Genomic DNA, 10406 nt, shown 5'->3' on the forward strand with positions numbered 1-10406 from the left:
TGGACCTTCGTAACGCTTACCATCTCGTGCGCATCAGGGAGGGGGACGAGTGGAAGACGGCGTTTAACACTCCGTTAGGGCACTTTGAATACCGGGTTCTTCCTTTCGGCCTCGCTAACGCTCCAGCTGTCTTTCAGGCATTAGTCAATGATGTCCTGAGAGACATGCTGAACATCTTTGTTTTCGTTTACCTTGACGATATCCTGATTTTTTTCACCGTCACTCCAGATTCATGTTCAGCACGTTCGACGTGTCCTCCAGCGCCTTTTAGAGAATTGTCTTTTTGTGAAGGCTGAGAAGTGCACTTTTCATGCCTCCTCCGTCACATTTCTCGGTTCTGTTATTTCCGCTGAAGGCATTAAGATGGATCCCGCTAAGGTCCAAGCTGTCATTGATTGGCCCGTCCCTAAGTCACGCGTCGAGCTGCAGCGCTTTCTCGGCTTCGCGAACTTCTATCGTCGTTTCATCCGTAATTTCGGTCAGGTGGCAGCTCCTCTCACAGCCCTTACTTCTGTCAAGACGTGCTTTAAGTGGTCCGTTTCCGCCCAGGGAGCTTTTGATCTCCTCAAGAATCGTTTTACATCCGCTCCTATCCTTGTTACACCTGACGTCTCTAGACAGTTCGTTGTCGAGGTTGACGCGTCAGAGGTGGGCGTGGGAGCCATCCTTTCTCAGCGCTCCCTCTCTGACGACAAGGTCCACCCATGCGCGTATTTTTCTCATCGCCTGTCGCCGTCGGAACGTAACTATGATGTGGGTAACCGCGAACTGCTCGCCATCCGGTTAGCCCTAGGCGAATGGCGACAGTGGTTGGAGGGGGCGACCGTTCCTTTTGTCGTTTGGACTGACCATAGGAACCTTGAGTACATCCGTTCTGCCAAACGACTTAATGCGCGTCAGGCGCGTTGGGCGCTGTTTTTCGCTCGTTTCGAGTTCGTGATTTCTTATCGTCCGGGCTCTAAGAACACCAAGCCTGATGCTTTGTCTCGTCTCTTCAGTTCTTCAGCAGCCTCCACTGACCCCGAGGGGATTCTCCCTGAGGGGCGTGTTGTCGGGTTGACTGTCTGGGGAATTGAGAGGCAGGTAAAACAAGCGCTCACTCACACTCCGTCGCCGCGCGCTTGTCCTAGGAACCTTCTTTTCGTTCCCGTTCCTACTCGTCTGGCCGTTCTTCAGTGGGCTCACTCTGCCAAGTTAGCCGGCCACCCTGGCGTTCGGGGTACGCTTGCTTCCATTCGCCAGCGTTTTTGGTGGCCCACCCGGGAGCATGACACGCGTCGTTTCGTGGCTGCTTGTTCGGTCTGCGCGCAGACTAAGTCCGGTAACTCTCCTCCTGCCGGCCGTCTCAGGCCGCTTCCTATTCCCTCTCGACCGTGGTCTCACATCGCCTTAGATTTTGTCACCGGACTGCCTTCGTCAGCGGGGAAGACTGTTATTCTTACGGTTGTCGATAGGTTCTCTAAGGCGGCTCATTTCATTCCCCTTGCTAAGCTTCCTTCTGCTAAAGAGACGGCACAAATCATCATCGAGAATGTTTTCAGAATTCATGGCCTTCCGTCAGACGTCGTTTCGGACAGAGGTCCGCAATTCACGTCTCAATTTTGGAGGGAGTTTTGCCGTTTGATTGGGGCTTCCGTCAGTCTCTCTTCCGGCTTTCACCCCCAGTCTAACGGTCAAGCAGAACGGGCCAATCAGACTATTGGTCGCATCTTACGCAGTCTTTCTTTTCGTAACCCTGCATCTTGGTCAGAACAGCTCCCCTGGGCAGAATACGCCCACAACTCGCTTCCTTCGTCTGCGACCGGGCTATCTCCTTTTCAGAGTAGCCTCGGGTACCAGCCTCCGCTGTTCTCATCTCAGTTCGCCGAGTCCAGCGTCCCCTCCGCTCAGGCTTTTGTCCAACGTTGCGAGCGCACCTGGAAGAGGGTCAGGTCTGCACTTTGCCGTTATAGGACGCAGACTGTGAGGGCTGCTAATAAGCGTAGAACTAAGAGTCCTAGATATTGTCGCGGTCAGAGAGTTTGGCTCTCCACTCAGAACCTTCCCCTTAAGACGGCTTCTCGCAAGTTGACCCCGCGGTTCATTGGTCCGTTCCGTATTTCTCGGGTCATTAATCCTGTCGCAGTTCGACTTCTTCTTCCGCGATACCTTCGTCGCGTCCACCCGGTCTTCCATGTCTCCTGCATCAAGCCCGTCCTTCGCGCCCCCGCTCGTCTTCCCCCCCCCCCCCATCCTTGTCGAGGGCGCACCCATCTACAGGGTCCGTAGAATTTTGGACATGCGTCCTCGGGGCCGTGGTCACCAGTACCTCGTAGATTGGGAGGGGTACGGTCCTGAGGAGAGGAGTTGGGTTCCCTCTCGGGACGTGCTGGACCGTGCGCTGATCGAGGATTTCCTCCGTTGCCGCCAGGTTTCCTCCTCGAGTGCGCCAGGAGGCGCTCGGTGAGTGGGGGGGTACTGTCATGTACTGTCATGTTGTGTCTTGTCTCTGTCCTTTCCCTTCACCCTGTCTCCCTCTGCTGGTCGTTGTTAGGTTACCTTTTCTCCCCCGCTTTCCCCCAGCTGTTCCTTGTCTCCTCTAACTACCCATTCACCCCGTTTCCCACCTGTTCCCTTTTTCCCTCTGATTAGGTCCCTATATCTCTCTCTGTTTCTGTTCCTGTCCTTGTCGGATTCTTGTTTGTTGTGTTTCATGCCTGAGCCAGACTATCGTCATGTTTGCTGTAACCTTGTCCTGTCCTGTCGGAATCTGCCGGTCTATCTGAGCCTACCACAGTTTGGTTATTAAAGAAGCTCTGTTTAAGTTAGTTCGCTTTTGGGTCCTCATTCACTCACCATAACACCCTGTTTGCAATAAGGCACGAAAGTAAAACTGAATACAAAGCGTTATGTTTGGGGCAAATCCTACACACCACTGAGTACCACTTTTCAAGCGTGGTGGTGGCTGCATCCTGTTATGGGTATGATTGTCATCGGCTAGGACTATGGATTTTTTTTAGGAGAAAAATAAACAGAATAGAGCTAAGCTCAAGAAACATCCCAGTGGAAAACCTGGTTCAGTATGCGTTCCAAAAGACACTGGGAGACAAATTCACCTTTCAGAAGGACAATAACCTAAAACTCAAGGCCAAATATACAATGGAGTTGCTTACCAAAACAACATTGACTTGAAAAAGACTTAAAAATGGCTAACAATGAGTAACAACCAACTTGACAGAGCTTGAAGAATTTTAAATGGAACAATGTGCAAATATTGTACAATCCAGGTTTTCAAAGCTCTTAGAGACCTACCTAGAAAGACTCACAGCTGTAATCGCTGCCAAAGGTGCTTCTAGAAAGTATTGAGTCAGGGGTGTGATTTATGTATTTCACTTCCAATAGATTTGCAAAAATGTGCGAAATCATGTTTCCACTTTGTCATGATGGGGTATTGTGTGTCGATGGGTGAGATTTTTCATTTTACTTAATCAATTTGAATTCAGGCTGTAATACAACAAAATGTGTAATAAGTTAAGGGAATACTTTCTGAAAGCACTGAATGTGCTGAAGATACAGTATGTGCACCACGTCATTGCTCTCTCGCTGTGCTTTGTGTGCATGATGTGCCTCTTGCAAACTGTCACTCAAATGGCAAGGGGCCGAAGCTCATTGGTTGAACTCTAATTGCTAGGGGGTTGGCTCACGTGGGGGAAAATGTAGGTAAAATGCTTCCAGAAAAACTGTTGCTTTTAAACTAGGGATTTCGTGGCTAATTGAGGTAAAACCGTAATTCTGCTCATAGATTATGAATGAATGAATTACACATTGACACATCCAGCCCAATAAAACATGAGGTTCAAAAAAATATTTAGTAGTTTCCATAGTTCTGGAGCATGTCTTTAATAGTTAACCAGAAATTATTTTATATAAAAATAGATAAAAACATATGCATTGGACTGTTAAAATTATTTACTTTCCAATAGAAAAGTACAGACATTTAATTATTAAATAAAGAGAATACCTTTCTTTTTATTCCTATCACATCATCAAATGTAGAAATTCATGTACATCACACATTTGTTCAAGCGATAATTCACTAAAATGACGAATACACTATATTCTATGGATAACTAGCTTGGCTTTGGATAAGTAAACTTAACTTACTTGCCATCATCCTTCGGGATGCAGCCTATTATGGCTGAATTGTGTGAAAACTTTTGTAGGTGACAGGTGGCTTGGGAGTGCCGGAAGTCTGCTGTGTAGAGAGTGAAGAGGAATGGTGACAAAACCATCCCTTGTGGTGCACCTACAGAGTGATTCTGTAGTCTGACGACCCACTGCAGCCTGTCAGTGAGGATGTCCATTATCCTGGTGATGGTGGAAGGATGTAACTGCACGACCTGGAGTTTGCGAGTTAGATAATGGGGCTAGATGGTGTTGAAGGCACTAAAAAAGCCAAAGAATATGATGACCACCTAAGGAGCAACTCTATGTGAATAACTCATTTCACATTGTCATACGTTGACCTAAGAGGTGCTCTTTCCTTCAGGTAATGTTATTAAATGTCATGCTGCTCCGCCACAGCTCTAGGCTACATTCTGCACAGAGTGTAGAACACATTGTAACTAGTGGCAGAAAATGTATCTCCATGGAAACTGGGGTTAGAAATCTGCTATTATCTCAGGTAGGGTGATAAGTGTAGAGATGGTGGATCGTAAGTGTAGTCAAGCCTGATTTATCCAGAAAGGAAGGACACAAGTCTTAATGAGTAGGAGCACAACAGTGGTTAATGCGAGGGTAGATAATTCTGCAAACAACACTAGTTAATTACAGTATAATATTATGATCATCCCTAATCACAGCGCAATAACGCATTGCCTACATTGGATGATGGGGGGGGGGGGGGGGGGGGTCCTGTGACTGTCAAGCCAAAACCTTAACAGATTAACCAAGAGGTCCAAACCTCTTGACAAGGTTGCTAGGTGTTGGGTTAAAGTTGCTACATTGTAGTTATGTCTTCATTTAAAACACGCTCTAAAAACATAATCCATCATGATGCAGTATCTCTATGAGTTAAACACACAATAAACCAGAGCATAACGGACCTATTATTATTATTTTTATTTATTTACCCATATCCCCGGATTCCTCTGAACATTTTCATCTGGATCTTCGCAACTAGCTAACCGCAATCCCGGGTGACTACTCCTGGCTAGCGTTTCCATCCCGGAGCAAGCGCCAATTAGCCTGAAGCTAACCCGGCCAGGGCTCCTGTGCTACCACGGAAGCCCACTCCTGGGCTACAATATCCGGACCCCTTCTACTGCCGGTACGGGCACGGGAGCCCACTGATCCTCTACGACTGGAATACCGACATAATCTGCCCGAGGATTTCAACAGGTCCCTCAGGCGAGTCATCCGCTGAAGGCCCATTCTGCTAACCGCGGCCTACTAGCTACCTAGAGCTACTTGGACCCCTACTAATTCCACGACTGGTCTGTCGACGTCACCGCACGAAGAAGCAAAAACAGATTTACCCCCATCGCGACGTCCCCCAAAGGCTAACTTGCTAGCACCGGTCTGTTAACTGCTAGAAGGCTTGCCCCGGTCTGCTAACTGATAGCTTGCCTTCCCCGGTCTGCTAACTGCTAGCCCCGGTCTGCTAACTGCTAGCTTGCCAGCCCCAGTCTGCAACTGCTAGCTTGTTTAGCCTCGGTCTACTAACTGTTAGCTTGTTAGCATCAGCCTGCTAACTGTCTGAATCGCCATGTCCCCAGTCAGCCCAATCACTCTCTGGACCCATATGTTCACTTGGCTACGCATGCCTCTCTCTAATATCAATATGCCTTGTCCATCACTGTCCTGGTTAGTGATTACTGTCTTATTTCACTGTAGAGCCTCTAGCCATGCTCAATATGCCTTAACCAACCATGTTGTTCCACCTCCTACAGATGTGATGACATCACCTTGTTTAAATGTCTCTAGAGACTATATCTCTCTCATCATTACTCAATGCCTAGGTTTACCTCCAATGTACTCACATCCTACCTTACCTTTGTCTGTACACTATGCCTTGAATCTATGCTATCGTGCCCAGAAACCTACTCCTTTTACTCTCTGTTCCGAAAGTGCTAGACGGCCAGTTCGTATAGTCTTTATCCGTACCCTTATCCTACTTCTCCTCTGTTCCTCTGGTGACGTGGAGGTTAATCCAGGTCCTGCAGTGCCTAGCTCCACTCCTACCCCCCAGGTGCTCTCATTTGGTGACTTCTGTAAACGTAAAAGCCTTGGTTTCATGCATGTTAACATTAGAAGCCTACTCCCTAAGTTTGTTTTACTCACTGCTTTAGCACACTCTGCCAACCCAGATGTCTTAGCCGTGTCTGAATCCTGGCTTAGGAAAACCACCAAAAACCCTGAAATCTCCATTGCTAACTATAACGTTTTCCGCCAAGATAGAACTGCAAAAGGGGGCGGTGTTGCAATCTTCTGCAAAGATAGCCTGCAGAGTTCTGTATTACTTTCTAAGTCTGTACCCAAACAATTTGAGCTTCTACTTCAAAAAATGTACCTTTTCAGAAACAAGTCTCTCACTGTTGCCGCTTGCTATAGACCTCCCTCTGCCCCCAACTGTGCCCTCGATACTATATGTGAACTGATTGCCCCCCATCTATCTTCTGAGCTCTTGCTACTAGGTGACCTAAACTGGGACATGCTTAAAACCTGTTGTGACTCGGGGGAAGTATTTTCATTTTTGGAAAAAAAACGTTCCCATAGTGAACGGGATATTTTGTCAGGACAAGATGCTAGAATATGCATATAATTGACAGCTTAGGATAGAAAACACTCTAACGTTTCCAAAACTGTAAAGATATTGTCTGTGAGTATAACAGAACTGATGTTGCAGGCGAAAGCCTGAGAAAAATCCAATCCGGAAGTGCCCCAGGTTTTGAAGGCGCTGCGTTTCAATGAGTCCCTATTGAGCTGTGAATGGGCTATCAACCAGATTACGCTTTCTACGTATTCCCCAAGGTGTCTACAGCATTGTGACGTAGTTTTACGCATTTATGTTGAAGAAGAGCCGTAGGCGGCTACATTGCGCAAGTGGTCACCTGATGCCTCCAGAGAGATTCTCGAGTAAAATACAGAGGTAGCCATTACTCCAATCGGTCCTACTGAAAAACTAATTGTCCCGATGGATATATTATCAAATAGATATTTGAAAAACACCTTGAGGATTGATTATAAACAACGTTTGCAATGTTTCTGTCGATATTATGGAGCTAATTTGGAATATTTTTAGCAGTCTTCGTGACTGCAATTTCCGGGCAATTTCTCAGCCAAACGTGAAGAACAAACGGAGCTATTTCACCTACAAAAATAATATTTTTGGAAAAAAGGAACATTTGCTATCTAACTGGGAGTCTCGTGAGTGAAAACATCCGAAGCTCATCAAAGGTAAACTATTTAATTTGATTGCTTTTCTGATTTCCGTGACCAAGTTACCTGCTGCTAGCTAGACAAAATGCTATGCTAGGCTATCGATAAACTTACACAAATGCTTGTCTAGCTTTGGCTGTAAAGCATATTTTGAAAATCTGAGATGACAGGGTGATTAACAAAAGGCTAAACTGTGTCTCAATATATTTCATTTCTGATTTTCATGAATAGGAATATTTTCTAGGGATATTTATGTCCGTTGCGTTATGCTAATTAGTGTCAGGCGATGATTATGCTCCCGCATGTGGGATGGGGAGTCAGTAGAGGTTTTTAACACCCCGGCCATCCTACAAACTAAGCTTGATGCCCTCAATCTCACACAAATTATCAATGAACCTACCAGGTACAACCCCAAATCAGTAAACATGGGCACCCTCATAGATGTCATCCTAACTAATTCGCCCTCCAAATACACCTCTGCTGTTTTCAATCAAGATCTCAGCGATCACTGCCTCATTGCCTGCATCCGTAATGGGTCTGCGACCAAACGACCACGCCTCATCACTGTCAAACGCTCCCTGAAACCATTCTGCGAGCAGGCCTTTCTAATCGACCTGGCCGGGGTATCCTGGAATTACATTGACCTCATCCCGTCAGTAGATGATGCCTGGATGATGCCTATTCTTTAAAAGTGCCTTCCTCACCATCTTAAATAAGCATGCCTGTAACGGTTTTCTATATGAGAAGGAGAGTCGGACCAAAATGCAGCGTGTCGATTGCGATTCATGTTTAATGAAAGACACACTAAACACAAACACTAAAAAAACAATAAACGTAACGAAAACCTAAACAGCCTATCTGGTGAAAACACATAGACAGGAACAATCACCCACAAACACACAGTGAAACCCAGGCTACCTAAATATGGTTCCCAATCAGAGACAATGACGAACACCTGCCTCTGATTGAGAACCATATCAGGCCGAACATAGAACTGGACAAACTAGACATGTAACATAGAATGCCCACTCAGATCACACCCTGACCAACCAAAACATAGAAACATACAAAGTCAACTATGGTCAGGGTGTGACAGTACCCCCCCCCCCCCCCCCCCAAGGTGCGGACTCCGGCCGCAAAACCTGAACCTATAGGGGAGGGTCTGGGTGGGCATCTGTCCGCGGTGGCGGCTCTGGCGCTGGACGTGGACCCCACTCCATAATAGTTTTAGTCCACCTCCTTAGCGTCCCTAGATAGGTTACCCTCCTAAATGACAGCTCGGGACAGAGGGGCAGCTCGGAACAGAAGGACAGCTCGGGACAGAAGTAGCTCGGGACTGATGGGTAGCTCAGCACTGAGAGGAAGCTCAGCACTGAGAGGAAGCTCAGCACTGAGAGGAAGCTCAGCACTGAGAGGAAGCTCAGGCAGGTAGTTGGATCCGGCAGATCCTGGCTGGCTGGCGGTTCTGGCAGATCCTGGCTGGCTGGCGATTCTGGCAGATCCTGGCTGGCTGGCGGTTCTGGCAGATCCTGGCTGACTGGCGGTTCTGGCAGATCCTGGCTGACTGGCGGATCTGGCAGATCCTGGCTGACTGGCGGATCTGGAAGAGTCTGGCTGACTGGCGGATCTGGAAGAGTCTGGCTGACTGGCGGATCTGGAAGAGTCTGGCTGACTGGCGGATCTGGAAGAGTCTGGCTGACTGGCAGATCTGGAAGAGTCTGGCTGACTGGCAGATCTGGAAGAGTCTGGCTGACTGGCAGATCTGGAAGAGTCTGGTCGCCTGGCAGATCTGGAAGAGTCTGGTCGACTGGCAGATTTGGAAGAGTCTGGTCGACTGGCAGATCTGGAAGAGTCCGGTCGACTGGCAGCTCTGGCTGCTCCATGCTGACTGGCTGCTCCATGCTGACTGGCAGCTCTGGCTGCTCCATGCTGACTGGCTGCTCCATGCTGACTGGCAGCTCTGGCTGCTCCATGCTGACTGGCTGCTCTGGCTGCTCCATGCTGACTGGCTGCTCTGGCTGCTCCATGCTGACTGGCTGTTCCATGCTGACTGGCTGCTCTGGCTGCTCCATGCTGACTGGCGGCCCTGGCTGCTCCATGCTGACTGGCGGCCCTGGCTGCTCCATGCTGACTGGCGGCTCTGGCTGCTCCATGCTAACTGGCAGCTCTGGCGGCTCCTTGCAGACTGGCAGCTCTGGCGGCTCCTTGCAAACTGGCAGCTTTGGCGGCATCCTGCAGACAGGCAGCTCTGGCGGCTCCTTGCAGACTGGCAGCTCCTTGCAGACTGGCAGCTCTATGCAGACTGGCAGCTCTATGCAGACTGGCAGCTCCTTGCAGACTGGCAGCTCCTTGCAGACTGGCACCTCCTTGCAAACTGGCAGCTCTATGCAGACTGGCAGCTCTATGCAGACTGGCAACTCCTTGCAGACTGGCAGTTCTGAACAGGCGGGAGACTCCGGCAGCGCTGTAGAGGCGGAAAGCTCTGACAGCGCTAAACAGGCGGGAGACTCCGACAGCACTGGAGAGGAGGAGGGCTCCGACAGCGCTGGACAGGCGAGGCGCACTGTAGGCCTGATGCGTGGTGCTGGCACTGGTGGTACTGGGCCAAGGACACGCACAGGAAGCCTGGTGCGGGGAGCTGCTACCGGAGGGCTGGGGTGTGGAGGTGGTACTGGAAAAACCGGACCGTGCAGGCGCACTGGAGCTCTTGAGCACCGAGCCTGCCCAACCTTACCTGGTTGAATGCTCACGGTCGCCCTGCCAGTGCGGCGAGGTGGAATAGCCCGCACTGGGCTATGCAGGCGAACCGGAGACACCGAGCGCAAGGCTGGTGCCATGTGAGCCGGCCCAAGGAGACGCACTGGGGACCAGCTGCGTAGAGCCGGCTTCATGGCATTAGGCTCGACGCTCAATCTAGCCTGGCCGACACGCGGAGCTGGAATATACCGCACCGGGCTATGCACCCGCACTGGAGACACCGCTTTCCA

This window comes from Oncorhynchus mykiss, chromosome 9, assembly GCF_057628025.1.
Source record: "Oncorhynchus mykiss isolate SJ-2025 chromosome 9, ASM5762802v1, whole genome shotgun sequence".
NCBI lineage: Eukaryota > Metazoa > Chordata > Actinopteri > Salmoniformes > Salmonidae > Oncorhynchus > Oncorhynchus mykiss.